At 39.5% G+C, this 11449-nt stretch overlaps 1 long non-coding RNA gene across 2 annotated transcripts; it reads right to left on the reverse strand.

Moving 5' to 3' along the window:
• Positions 1 to 6023: 6023 nt before the first annotated feature.
• LOC103925278 lies at positions 6024 to 11020 on the reverse strand. 2 transcript variants are annotated; one of them, XR_664025.1, is made up of 3 exons: positions 10939 to 11020; positions 10269 to 10442; positions 6024 to 8146 (listed from the first exon to the last, which is right to left on the reverse strand). It is a non-coding gene; the product is annotated as an uncharacterized LOC103925278 (long non-coding RNA). The 2 variants fall into 2 exon arrangements; XR_664026.1 differs by having other exon boundaries at positions 6027 to 7781.
• Between the last annotated feature and the right edge of the window lie 429 nt (positions 11021 to 11449).

Below are 11449 nucleotides of genomic sequence, written 5' to 3' on the forward strand. Positions count from 1 at the left end.
ATTATTATTATATTATAATGGAACACTTCCAGTATGAACTTGATGATTAAAAGAACAGGCACAATTTGTTGTCCATCATTAATGCTGAAGAAATGATCTCAGTATATATCTGTGTGTGCAAATTCAAAACACTTTCAGAGTTCTGTCTTGGGAGCCTGAGAAAAATGAGGAAACAGAACATTTGGGGAAGTGAATATTCTGAAGCTTGTCAGAGTAAACTGGTGCAAGTGGTACAAACTTACTTCTGGGTTAAATGAAAAATATCACAATACTTAAAAAAAAAAATCACTGCTAGGATTTCCATAATAATCACCTACTTCATGGCAAGCCCTAACAGATTCTGTATTAGGAGTTTGATCAGTGGAATTGTCCTGAAGGTGTTAAATAGTGTGGAAACTCCTTAGCAATACATTGCAAAAGCAGTGATATACTAAGCATTTTCATTTGGAGAAGAATTTTTTTTCTCAGTTGCACTATAAATAAGTCATTCTGTATGGATAAAAATTAGCTTGTAAATTTTGCAAGTTAAGACCATAGGGTATTTTTCTTCAGGGGCTTATATTCTGTTAAGGCATCTGAAAATCATTAAAGGCTATTGATAGGCAGTGGTCTCCAAGAAGAGGAGCTGTGGTCTCTGGGGAGTAGTCACGATTTAGTGACTCCCTCTTATAGAAAGAAAGGGGTGGCTGTTGGGGTTTTCCAACCACAGTCACACTCTCGCTGATGTTTGAATGAATTTGACAGCATCTGAAGCAAACTATTAGATGGGCTGCACAATGTTAGCATTGCTCTGCAGCAAACGTGACGTCACAGCAGCCAAGTGTAAGCATGGAAGGATATACACAATATATGCAGTAGATACAAACAGATACAGAAACAGCAGAGTTAGGTCTTTGGCTTTATCCCGAAGGAAATGTTGTGGTAGTGTTACCGTTAGTGGCGCTGACCTGTGCAATGCACACCCACGTGCCCAGAGACCCATGTCCCGTCTCCCAGTGCTGCAGCTGACCAAATGTCCTTGTAACGTCAGTGCAGAGGCCAGAAAGTAAAGAATAGCAGCGGTATCAGAAACATGAGGTTAGCGTAATTGGGATGGGTCCAGCACTACGTGTGCACTACTTAGGCAACAGGCGAGGCTTCTTGAACACACAGGTCCAGGTGAGTTGCACTTGGGGACCACGGGGGGTCTTCCCCTTCTGGACACACCTGCCCTGCTGTTACTGCCACTGCTGTTGTTCCTAACGCTCTCCCTTTTGTGTGTAATGCAGGAAAAAACCTATTTCTGTTAGCTATTGCCATTCCCAAAATAGTAGTTGTGGATCTCAGAAGCTCAGTTGGAAGGTCACAGGGAGAGCTTGTAACAGGCTTTTATCAGGAACCCAATCAAAGGGTGGGCAGAAAAGCACTGTCTGGTACAGCGTTGTCAAGAAGTATCCCATAAGAAAACAGTATTTCACCTTTACACTACCAGAACTAGTCCCCTAATTTAGTACTCTCTCTGTTTCCCCACCCATTAGCATTTACAGTAGTTCTAAAACAGATTTGTATATAAAGTGCTAGTTGGAAAAGTGGTAACTGGCTTTCTTTTGTAGCTGGTGTCAACGAGACAGGAGCATATGAGTCCATTTTACACTGGCTTTTGTGATCATCAGCAAGTACATTATATGAGAGAATGGAGAAAATATTTGTTAGAAAGAAATATTTGTTCCCCACTCATGAGAGTAATCCTAATAAGAAAACCATTGATTCACCTTCAGAGCTTGTTAATGTCAGACCATGCTGTTCTATTGCAAAAAGACAGGCATTTTCTTTTAGTTTACTCTAACAAGCAACTGTTGTTTCCCCTTCTGCTTAACAAGGTTTTATTTAATCATGCAGTGAGTCTCAGGTACAGCTGTTAATTCTATATTCTATTTATATCAATGGAATTTACCTTACGTTAATGGTTGCAAAAAGTAAATAGTAATGTGCTGAGAACATGGAAAACGAAATATGGTTTCTGGCTTGCCAAATCTTCGTCATTGAGCATATTTTTCCTTAGTGGTTGCCTTGCTGTAGTAAACAAAGTTTTATTAGTAACAATTCTGTATTGATGCATAAGAAAATTAATTGCAGTCCTTCCTTTTCAAAAGAGGAAGTTGCTGTTTTGCTGTAGCATGACATACAAAGCCATAAAAAAGCGACAATCAAATTTTGGTTAGGAAAAACTAATACATTTATTGATACTACAAAAAAAAAAGTAGTTCTGTGACATCAAAAAGTGCAGTTCTTATATGGTTGTTTAGTTAGTGATAGAATTAGAAGCAACACTATGACGTCCTTATTTGTGGATATATTTACTGAACAGTGCAAATACCATGTGGAATTAAGTCTTGAAGTTGTATTGCTCTCTACTAAAAATGTACAGAGTTGGGTAACTGAAATTAATACTAGCAGGCATACATGAAATGCAGTCATCAAGCTTGAAATCCTTGTTCAAGCAGAATTCCCATCAAAATCCAGTTTGGAAATAGGTGTCAGCAAGCACTTAGCAAGTTTTAGCAATGTCTGTTACCATGAAGAAGCAGTTTTTAAATGCTTTGCACTCTGTGATGCATAGATTCATGTTTTTTTCATTAAGATGCTAGTCAAGTGCAGGCACTGCTGATGATTTAGCTTAAACCTGAACTGGTGACAAAGCCTGTGGAATTCTCAAGAAGTTTTTAATTGGATCTGAAATTGAGATGAATACGCAACCAGAGCATTCAAACCTAACACATGTAATAACAGTTGCTGGAACTGCAGTGAGGATAATGGGTTCTTATTGCCTTTCCCATACTATGGCATTGTGCTATGGTTTGGTTTTGGCAGAAGATGACGCAGAGATTAAATATCACTCTGAACGCTGCCTGAAGTTGCAGGCATCAAATTGTTATGACTGGTTCTTTTAATACTGTTCCAAATACTAGAAAAAGCGTCAGATGCATTTACATTAAAACCAAACATGGTTTGGAAAAATAGTAGAAAATAAAGAGGTGAATCTCTCTCTAACAGAAGTGAACTGCAAGTTTTCCTTTTACTTCAACGTTGTGGTCACAAACCTCTAAAGATAATATGCATTCATTTGAGAATGGGACACCCTAATAAAGTGAGATATTTGGCAATTATTACGTAACATATTATCCAATATCTCCAAGGAGATTTGCTCTGTGAAAATATATGGACTATTTCTCTCTGAATTAGTAAATCTTACACTTGTCTATTCACTTCTTTTTTTTTACCTTTTCTCCCTTTCTCTTTAGAGACAATAACAATTTCAACTCACATAAGCATGGTTCCCTTGAGAATGGTCCTAAAATGCTTTTGGAGTTATTCTACCACTTGAATAACCCTATTCTAGGTCAGCACAATTTGGCCTGTATTTTTCATTTGTTTTCTTTTTCGTTTTTTTATATAATGTTTGAAAATGGAAAAAAAATCATCTGCTCTACTGAAGTAGTAGGCAGACAGGGTTTGATTATTGAATACCATGAGTGATGTAGATTTCCCTCCTTGGACAATAGTATTTGTTTGTACTGGCTGATACTCATACTTTACAGGTAACTCACTTCAACAGCACACAGTAATGTAACATTATGACTAATCCAGCTTGTAAGCAGTTTTATTGTGGTCTCTCCAGTAGAGGAGGTTTTGGCTTTTTTTCTGCATTGTTATACACAATTTTTAGATGATATAGTCATACAAAGAGAAGATCAGTTGAAGGAAGAGTTTTTTTCTGAATTTCCTAGTCTTTCAGCATCAGCACCTTCAGTTTGCATTATGATGACCGTATAAAAGCCATTCAGTTTCTCACTTTTTTCCCCTCAGAGAGGCACTCAGACGATTACATATCTTGTTATGAATCAGGGACTGTCTAGATCAAAGATCCCCTGTTTTTTTTAAGCTTTAGGACATTTCTCCATCTAATTATGTTGGAGCTGATTTTTTTTCTTCTCATTTGGTGCCAATAACAAAGGGCAGAGACAGTAAGTGAAATCAATATTGTTCTCTGTTACAGAATTGCAGGTTGCACAATGCTATACAGTGGATCAAACAAAATTCTGAAAGAAGGTCTGCAGTGGTCCTCCACATCTCAAACACCTTGATGGGAAAGCTTACCTGCAAGTTGCATGTCCCTTACCCGATAGTCCTCACTATTTAGAGATGCTAATTGAATGCTGGTATGTGTAAACCAATGCAAAACAAGCTGAGCACAGGATGTGAACTATAAATGGAAGTTTTCTGAAGGAAAGGACGTAGGCTATGAGAAAATGTTACTGTCAGAGTGTGGGTGGCCCTTGTGCTGTTTCAGCGTGGGGACTCGCCTTGCCAGCAGTGACAGGGAGGTGGTGAGCATGGTCCTGCTCTCTTCTACCCTGGCTGAGGGTGACTATGGCAAGCAGTTCTCTTCAGTGAAAGACATACAGGGTGTAATTCTTGGTCTGATGGCTATATTGTGCTTCAGTGAATCAGAGTTTCTTCCCAGGGTGATACTAGGGGTGACTCTGTCCAGTCATAGTCTACTCTGGTTGGAAGATTATCGTATCATCAAGGTCTTTACGAGTACACATAGGTCAGAACAAACTGGAGGAGACAAAGATGATGGTGGATGTATGATGCTGAAATACAGAACAACAGTGCAGTGGAACTGTATTTTTATTCTGTGTAGACCAATATCACAGTTAACCTGTGTAAATATTTCAGTATTTACTCATGTGGTAAAAGAAAGACTTTTATAATGGTAAGTAAATATATAGTATGATAGATTTAGCATGTGGGAAAGTTCATGGTGAGCTCTATAAGAATATGAAGGTTAAGCAATATCAATATACACGCAAGTAGCAGAAAGGGGATTCAGATTTTTTTAGAGTTAAAATGTGCATGCAGGCATGCTGTTCAAATTAGCATGACAGTATACACGTAATAATCTATTTGAAATTACTCTTTTCAAGAATGCTGACATACTCAGATTTCTTAGTCTATAGCTTGATGCCTAAGAAAATACCCACTTTTCTTCCAGTGTACTTCACAGAACCAGGCCTTCAACACCATCATACACCCAATTTAAAAAAAAAAAGCCATATCTTCTGTATCATGTACTGTCTGTTTCTATAGTGCTGCTTCTGTGAATGGTATGCAGAGACATTTCAGCTTCTGTTGAAATGTAATTAACAGGTGGATTTTAGAGGAATTTCCTGGAAGTTCTACAAGGCTTATAAATAATATCTCCCAATTTTTTCAGGTAATAAAACTGAAACCTAAATTGCAAATAATTCACTCAAAGCTGCAGACCAAGTCAGTGCCCAAAGTAAAATTAAAATCTAGGATTTCTTGATCTCCTTCCTACTACTGCGAACACTAAACAGTGCATTGTGTGAACTATCTATCTTGAGTATATACGTGCATTGTATAATACATGTTGCACTAGTCTGTTGTTTCTGCATCTGTATTTTTGCAGATGCATTGACACCACATAGGATATGGGGGGAAAAGTGGTTTTGAGTGTTAAATTACTAAAAGATTTTTGAGCCTATACTTCTTTGTGTGTTGTCAGACAAGAAGGGAAACAAGGTTCTGCTTGTAACAGAGGTGATGTAGAGCAAAAACTTGGAAAGCTGGAGATAAAGTTGTGCAAGGAGAAGGGAGATGCTTTCCGTTCCCTCCCACATTTTCTGTTTATATCTTTTCCTATCGCATTAGCTAGGTGTAAGATTCTCCACTGGTAGTCAGTGCTGCTGGCTTCCATGGAGCTTCAGTGGCTTCTCAGAGCTGGTGGTCTCGTGCTCAGTCATCAAAGTTCTCAAGCACAGCACTTTGAGGACTGCAAGCCAAAGTCTTCCATCGCCCTAGCAGATTGCTAGAGATTTTGCATAGAATGTGCATTTTGGTTACATCAGCGTAACTGAAAACAGTAGTTAGATCTGGGATTTTGCTTTGGCCAGTATTCACAAAGACAAGCTGTGGGACGTGAAATAAAGTCAGTAACAGGAACCTGACAGACTTGCGTTATGTACCAAGAAACCCTAAATAACAAGTTCATATGACTTTACCCTGTAGAATGTGTAACGTGTATTACTTCCTTCCATGACTCATACAGTTGCACGTAGCTAGAAACCTTGTAACCCTGTTTTTGCTTTGTAAATCATTAGACTTAATACCTTTCAGCCTCATCTTGCTGAAATACTAAAATCAAAACCCACACCCTCACAGTCCCTGCTGACCCTCATTCCAGCCTGGACGAATTCCTCTCTGCAGTAGTTACTGGCACTAGCCCACTCAACTGTAAAAGAAAAAGCTTTATGACAGAGCACTGATGGTAGGATCATGACTGCAGAACAATCCCTCTTCCTTTATTTTGAAGTTACAGTTTATAGGGAATAACACATGGTGAATTAAGCCATTCGGGGATCTACAAATACAGAGCAGAAAAAGCTGGGTAACGTATAGCATAGTAACATTCTGGTCTGTAAGGAATCTATCTAGACAGTATGGTAATTCAAATAATAACAAAAAGTTTTAATGATTAAAGCAATCAGAATCTGATACCACATCTGGGTGGGTGCAGGGGGCAGAGATGAGCATTCTACAGTTTTTCCCAAATGACACAGAACCTGAATTACAAGATCACATCACAGCTCTGATAATGAGTAAACTTGAAAGCACTTGTCCTCAATCTCTTCCATGCTGTGTTGCAAAGAAAAACTATCAGAATATCTTGGAAGGCATGGAAGTTAAAGGCGTGTTAGAGTTCTATGAGCTTACTTTCACGGGTTCTAAAACAAGAAGAAAAGAGTAATTCAGCAATGTTTTCCTTCATAAATTTTATCAATATTAGCAGAGTTTCTAAAAAAAATACAATAGTGCATTGTGTAGGTGCTTAGAAGAAAACAACAGAGGCAAAGAAATTTGATGTCAAGAATGCTTCCAAATTCACTAAATATAATGCAAGACGAACAGTGTTCTTAATTGTGCTGGTATCTATCTGGAACAACTACACTATCAAGTGGAAGTAATACAGAAATTGTGTACAGTCTGACTCTAAAAATTGACTTCTGGTAACACAAAGGACCTGAGAAGTACCCAGTGGATACCCATGAAAATTGGATTTGTATATCAGTTGCTTCAATTTCCTACATTTACATTTTCCACCACAATTTTTTAACCATATGCCAACTACCCACCAAAGATTTGATTATTCACTCCCAAAAAGGCCCAAGAAAGGAGATGTCATAAAAATGTCATGGCTGTATATTCTTATTTTATTCTCCTCAGTGGCTTCCTGAAGCTTAAAAGGACTACCAAAACCCACACTTCCATATGTAGAGAAAATCACCTCTGCGTAAATATGATCCTCGTCTTGAATTTGTATGAGCTTTTGAAGAATCTGAATTTCAGCCCCTAAAAAGCCATGATAGTCTAAGCTAAATAACAGTCCTTACTCAAGCAAAGCCACCCTTGAAACAAGGCATTGTCTTTGTGCTTGAAGGATTCCCGTTGCAATAAGCCACAATCTGAATCATTATCACTGCAAAAAAATGCGCAGAACCACCACTCAGAAATACTGAGGCTGGAGCAGTGGCCCTCATGAAATTCAACAGGAACAAATGCAGAATCCGGTATCACAGCTGTGTTGGCTACGTGCTATGTTCCTGCGAGGGTCAAGAACTGCAAAAATCTGTCATAGCAATGTCACTGCAGGCCTTAATGCTTGGCTGGACTCACGGTTCTTCAGGAGGATGGAGTGAGGGAACAGAGAGGTAGACCTGCGAGATGAACAATATGGTGAAAGAGTGCACATCGTGGGCTTTTTTCTCCAGCTGCTGAAGTCCTCTTTTTAGTCATAACAGAGTTTCTTAAAAAAAAACCTGAAAAGTGAAGAAGATTTAATGCCTAGTCCTTTGATGCCCTAGTCTGTTGAAACATGGCGAATGGTAATAAGAAATTGTTTTGGCATTCTTGTGCGGTGGATTACGAATGGCACCAGGAATAAGGAAATGTGTTCTGATCCTTGTATGGACACTAATTCATTCAATGATATCAAGTTAATTTCTTCATCTCATTACATCACAGTTACTCCGTTTTCGAAATAAGGTTGATGAATATCCAGCGTTGTTAATCATCTTGAGATCTGCAGTTATAAAATAACAACAGCATAGGCAGATTCAGGATGACAAATGATCCACATGTAGTTTCGTGATCCTGGCCTATGGCAGAAGCCGTATGTTGCCATGATAGTTTATTCAATAGCCTGTAGCAGTTGCTAAGCAAGCACTGTAGATTATGAAATAACTAATATTCAGAATTAAAAACTGTGGAAAGATTTATCAAGTTCACCACAAGACCTCTCTAAAGACTGCCTCAATTTCTTGTTTGGAGAGCATTTTAAATTCATCACCATCATCATTACTTTTATGTTGCTAATTCCCAGAGCCCTATTCAAGTTTTATACATTGAAAAGAATAACTGTGTTATCCAAGTAGGTCTTCAGAAATTGACGACTTCATTTATTTGTTACTCAATATGTATGGTCATTTTGTGGGTGTTAGGGTCTGGCTATAAATACAAAAAACTGATTATCATGTATTCATCACTGTCTTATCTAGGTACTATCTAGCTTAGCTTTTCATTAATACTTAAAATCATGATTCCCTAAAAGCTTTTTCTCATGACATGAGAATGTTCATGAATAAGGCTTATTCACAGGAGCAAGATTTATTGGGCTGGGCCCGAAGGTAGCAAGTATATTGAGGTTCTGTAGCTTTTGGAAAAAAGAAGTAGGAAACTTTATCTCTCTGCATGGAAAACAGGTCCTGAACATATAATCAGTGGCAGTCTCTATGAAGACAATCCTTTTGCATTGAAACATGATCCAAATGGGTGTCAGAGGCATGTTTGCTGTCCACGAACATTAACTTCAACTCTCACACGTGGCATGCTGAAGGAGAGTCCAATGTTTTTGTGTTAAATTAGAGGAGAATGGATGCATTCCTGTTTCTAGAATCAAGACCATCCAGGCCTTTAAGACATTGTCCAGTGGCTTTGCATTTCAGTAAGTGTGACTACTCAATCCTGACAGTGCTAGTGTTACAGCCCGTCTTGTCTGTTGCCTACTCTTGTCTCCGACAGACCCGTGCATATGATGGCCTTACAGTGTGCTTGCAGCAGAAAAATTTCTGCATTATCTATTACAGCGTGGCTGTCCATACAGGTACACACAGCAGAGTCCACTGCTGGGGACAAGCTCCGTGCCAACATCAGCTTGCCAGTCTGCTGCCCATCAGAGCTGGATACACCCTGGCCAGACTCAGAGCTAGGTGCAGGGCTGTTTCCACTCTAGACAGATTAGGTTGCAGCAAGCTTGCTTACAGAGAGCAAAGGTGTGCAAGATGGAGTCTGATCCTTTGGGTATTGCCAAAGCGAATAAAATTTAAAGGTATGCTTTACCTATACCAATTCCCATCCTTAATGTAAACCTCTGTAGGATACAATGTTTGTCTCCTTAACCCAGGATATGCCTTTGTAACCATGACTTAGTTTTGCACACATACGTATGCCTCTAAAATAGTCTAGTCCTGTCTAAGCAGCATATAAAACCTATAAGAATGATATTCATTTTGGGGACGTGTACTTATACCTTGGACCAGACCAAATCTATAAGCCTTAGGGGGTATATAGAGTAACTTTCATCCAAAGCTTAATTTTATTTTCAATTCCGTTGATGAATTTACTGTATTGATTTCAAAATCGTAGGGCATGTTAGCTGGATGGCTAAAATTTCTTCAGAAAGGATTGTGTATTTATAAGGATAACAGTAATATTCAGAGTGATATCAGTAAGGGTTATAAAAATAATAAAAAGAGTTTGGTTAAGGAATTAATACATTACCACACAGAATAACAAATGAGGAGTGGGAAAATACGATTTCTCTGTGGAGGTTTTGTATAGCTGCCTCCCACTATTCTGCTTTCCTCTCCCTCTCTGATCATCGGGGCTGGACACTAGATTGTATATATCACTTTAAAATGGTAGACCTCTTTTGCCCACCAGGTGGGCAAACATCAAGCAAATGTGGTCACTAAGATCTTGCAGTCCCTCATAAATACGGTGTGGTTTTATTAAGGAGCATGAATGACTATGGTAAAAATATAGTAGAGACCAGGCATTTAATTTTTTTTGGAGGTATATACTGTGAGCTTGGCTGTTTCATGCTGTGGGAAAACCAGCGTGCTTGTTCTCCGCTGCATTCTTACCTTGAGATTGCTTGTGCGTGTTTGTTCCTTCCAGTTCGTTCTTCCAAGCAGTGCAGACAAGCCCTCAGTCCCATCCTCCTGGAGCAGGCACAATGTGTCATTATGTCTTGCGGTGACTTTGTAATGTGGAGAAACTGGCACGGGGATGAGATCACGCTTGTTCTGCTTTCTGACCTGAAGGAATGTAAACCCACTGACCTCATATATATGCAGACGTTGGTAGATGCTTTTATTCACACCACTTTGTAATTGAAAATTATACTTAGCTCTTATACTGCATCATGCAGTGCAGAAATTAACAGCAAGTGGTCTTACAAAACACCACCGTTGCATCCCTTGTTCCCTGGGCAGGCCCATGAGAAGCGACCAAGAACAGAAAACCTGGCTACTGCATTAGTTACTGCAGAGGACACCTCAGAGGAAAAAGTGTGATGGACAACGGAGTCTCTAGAGGCTACCAGCTGAATCCAGGTGAGCTGTGGGAAAATCCTCTTGAATGTCCGAGATGCCAGTTACCTGCCTCCATAGCTGCCTCCATGCAGCCGTGGGAACCCCCGTGGAAGGTGCCTGTGAATTCCCTTTGGAACGCATTCATTCCTGGCATGACTTCCACATGGGAGTCTAGCAGTCAACAACCTCATGAGTGTGCAAACTGCACGTGCTGTCTTACCTGAAACCAGCCTTCTCCACGCTCTGTTGCAGCTTAGGTTGGCCCCAGAGGCAAATCTGTGGCATCCCAGTTGAACAGGGGTTACTCCTGAAAAAGGTGACATAGCCCTTTGTTCTGTTTGGGCAGGAAGTATGTTTCTGAAGAGGATCCATCTCCGAGCAATACATGGAAGGAACAAGCTGTCCCTGCAAAACAATTGCTATTGCAGTCTAGGTCAGTGAGAAGTTGGTATTAACCTCTAATCATATATCCTCATTTTCTCCTATAAAATTGGGTGCTCGGGCAGCATAAGCTGGACTTGAAAGGTAGAATTTACTTGACTTTAGCTTGTCTAACTCTAGTTGTCTACAGCATAGGTAGTTGAGAGCAGGGTGCAGAGGTTCCTAGTGTGCTCAAAGGATACCTTCAGCAGCATTCAGGGTAGGGGCATTTAGGTGTAGACTCCTTGGTGGCAATCACTTATACTATGTAAAAAGATTACGATCCCTGAGTGATCCTATTAATTAATATA

The sequence above is a fragment of the Pygoscelis adeliae genome, unplaced genomic scaffold, assembly GCF_000699105.1.
Source record: "Pygoscelis adeliae isolate BGI_AS28 unplaced genomic scaffold, ASM69910v1 Scaffold241, whole genome shotgun sequence".
NCBI classification, from domain to species: domain Eukaryota; kingdom Metazoa; phylum Chordata; class Aves; order Sphenisciformes; family Spheniscidae; genus Pygoscelis; species Pygoscelis adeliae.